Below are 3,631 nucleotides of genomic sequence, written 5' to 3'. Positions count from 1 at the left end.
GCCAGTAGTAAAAATCTTCTGGCTTCGGAGAACCGGTAGTTATGGCTGGCTGGCCACGCCCCTGAACTGGTTCCCCGATCATCAGAGGTTTGAGATTTTTTTACTTTTAAAAGCATCTTTTCTTCAGCCAAAAAAAGGCTTTTAAAAGTTTAAAAAAAACCCTCTGATGATTGTGTGGCTGAGCAGGGATCATCAGAACCCTTTAAAAGTTTTTTTTTTAACAATCTCTTCGGCCGAAGAGGTTGTCAAAACAAAAGATTTTAAAAGGCTCCTCTGGCGATCCCAGTTGAGTTAAGAGCTTCTGGGTTGCGATTAAACAACTTCAGCTGGGATTCTCAGAGGAGCCTTTTAAAATCTTCTTTCCTCTGGCCCACCCAACCCCCTCTCCTCACTTACCTCATTACAGCTTCTTTCGGGCTGGCAAAGCCATGCTTTACATCAGTTGCATCAGCTAGCAACTGAATCTGCCTGCCTGGAATCCATCTCCTCAGTCAGCAACTGCTTTGCTGGCTGAGGAACTCTGGGAATTGAAGTCCCCAAACCTTAAAGTTACTAAAGCTGGAGACCCCTGATCTAAAAAATATAAATAAAATAAAATATTTGTGCAGCTTTCTGAGATTTGGTGTTTCTGTAGTGTTTCACTCTACAGAAACACAAAATCTCACAGAGCTATATGTGGCATTTTGTGTGTGTGTGTGTATCAGCTGTGTTGTGTTGTGTGTGTGTAAAATGTGAAAGTTGGTTTTTGAGCTTTTTGTGGCTGTGTGAGGTTCCTGCTTGTTGCAGGGGCCATTTTGGGTGAAGTGCAGCTGCTTTTACATTGTGTGTGAGTCTGTTGTGTTGTGTTGTGTGTGTATGTCCCTTCGCAAGGACTTGGAGGCAGCTCCTCTGAGAAAGAGGAGGCGGCGAAGCTCTGGCTGTCCCCCAGGAGAAATCACCCTGTCTCTGTAGCATTGGTCATGTGACTGAATGGGCGTGGCCAACTTGATGTCATTCACATCAAGGTGCCACCCCACCTTGCCCTGAGTGACTTCAAGTTGGTCATGCCCACTCAGTCACATGACCACCAAGCCACACCCACCAAATAAGCCACACCCACAGAACTGATAGTAAAAAAGTTTGGAACCCACCCCTGTTCTGTAGCTATTCATCTGTGGTGGGAATCGAAGTGTCCTTTCATTTTTGTGCATACAGTAGTCTTGCTGTCAACATATAGAAAATCAAAGCTCCAATTTATTCTAAGTCTTTTCCCATTAAATCCAAAAGAAAAGTTTCTAGTTTCATCTTTATTTTAAGAATTTTCTATATTAAAATATGAATCTTACTCCAATATTTCTTTGCTTTGTCACATGTCCACCATAAATGATAAAAAGTCCTTTCTTTGCTTTTACATTTCCAACATACATTTGAAATACCTTTATACATTCTAGATAATTTATCTGGTGTTAGATACCAGCAGTACATCGTCTTATAAAAATTTTCTTTTAAATTATAGTTTAATCTGAATTTTAAACCTTTCATTCATATATATTCTCATTGTTCAAGCATCACATTATATCCAAAATTCCTTGCCCACTGAACCATACGTTTTTACATGTTCACTTTCCAAATTAAATTTCAGTAACATTTTATAACTCTTAGCAATAATATGTTCATCACTAATACACAGTAAGATTTCCAATTCATTTTTAACAAAATCAAATCCATAACTCTTTTTATCTATTTTAAATCTTTCAGTTATTGATATGTAAACCAGGAGTGGGTTCCACTTACCTTTGCTACCAGTTCGGAATCGGAAGAGCGTGTACGGCACTTCCTTGCATGTGCAGAGCATCTGTGATGACATCCAGGTGGGTGGGCGGAGCCTCCCGCCACTACCGGTTTGTCCGAACTGGTAGAAACCCACCACTGATTTAAACCAATGGCAAACACAAAACTAATTCTAGCTCTTCCCTCAACTTTACAGTAGGGACACCAGAGTTGATATTATTTTACCATAAGTCCACCAGTCTGGCTTTGTCACCATTTCTTTTGTAAAAAAAAAGCTTCCTTGTGAGACACCCAAAGAGGCAACTTCATAGAAAACCTTCTTTTATATTTATTCCAAACTCTTAGTATGGCACATCTAGCAAAGTGATTATTAAAATTAACTTTAACTTTGTCATACCATAGATAACCGTGTCATCCAAACCTTAATTCATGGCCTTCTAAATCAAGTAGCCTCTTGTTCTGAAGGTTCACCCACTCTTAGCCAGCATGCATCAAAATACAATTTCAAATCTGCAAAATCCCCTCTTTCATTAGCATCTTGCAATAACTTGTATCAGATTCTAGATTTTTTTCCCTTGCCATATAAACCTATAAATGTCCCTCTGCCATTGTTTAAATGGATTATCAGTTGCGAGGATTAGTGATGTCTGCAATAGAAAGAGCATCTTTGGTAAAGTTCATCTATTCCTTAGCAGCTGCCATGAGGCCCACTAAAAACAATCCTGCTGCATTAAAGATTGCAGACAAATCTGACACTTGCCTACTCTAAAGCACAGTTTAGAAATTCAGTTTGAAAAATTATGCAACTGTAATAACTTATCCCTTGTGATTATGAAACCCAAAGTAATTGTATTATGACGATGAGGATAGCTGTTATATGCAAGCCCTCTGACAAAGAATAAAGTAGTTGTTTTTTTGAAAAGAAGATTGTTCCTACTGATGTAGATGTCTGAAGATGAGGTGCAGTGATATCTTTCCTGTTATTGGTAGCAATAACATGGTAGACAACAGATGGAGTGGAGAGCTGAAACAGATGTTGGGTTTAATGACACAAAAAGTAAAAAAAAAAATTATATCCTGCCTTTATTATTTTTATAAGCAACTCAAGATGATGAACATATCTAATACTCCTTCGTCCTGTTTTCCCTGCAACAATAACCCTGTGAGGTGACTTGGGCTGAGAGAGTGTAACTGGCGCAAGCTTTCAGGAGTTGAATAGATGCTAGCCTTTTGTAAAACATATTTTTTGGAAACCAGTGTAAAAGCTGAGACCAGCTTGTCCATTAATTACCAGAGCATTATTAATAAAGGGAGAACTTTTTTTAAAAATGAAGCTAATAACCATAATAGTTCTGTAGCATTTCCTCTGACCTGCTAGGTTTTTTCTACTCTGCTTCCTTGATTTTAGCCTCACTGGCAAGCCTTTTACAAATAAAGGAGGCTTTAATGTCTTTCCAGTTCCACTCTCCCCCACAACCTAGACAAATGCCTTAGCGACAAATGTATGTAATATAAAGGAAAAACACAGAATTTCTTTAGTTTCATTTTCCTGTGGAGTGGGAATGAATAGCAATAAGACTGCACCACTTAGATATTCTTTGCTTCTTAGTGTAGTTTTGAAGGTTTAGGAATAGGAATGCTGTTTTTCTTACTCATGTCTGGGTTCCATTGCTGACATTGTTTGAAATAAAATTAAAAAACGAGTCAGCTTTTTCCTCCCCCTTTTTCCTGGTTGTTGATTTGCAGAGATCCTTCCACTGGTTTCAGAAGAGAAGCCTGTTTCTCATTAAACCCAGGCTCAACTGAGTAAATAGTTTGAAATCTCTCTTGGACTTTCTCACTTGCAGAATAGCTTGGTTGC

The sequence above is a fragment of the Ahaetulla prasina genome, chromosome 2 (genome assembly GCF_028640845.1).
Source record: "Ahaetulla prasina isolate Xishuangbanna chromosome 2, ASM2864084v1, whole genome shotgun sequence".
NCBI classification, from domain to species: Eukaryota; Metazoa; Chordata; class Lepidosauria; order Squamata; family Colubridae; genus Ahaetulla; species Ahaetulla prasina.
This window is presented reverse-complemented; position numbering follows the sequence as displayed.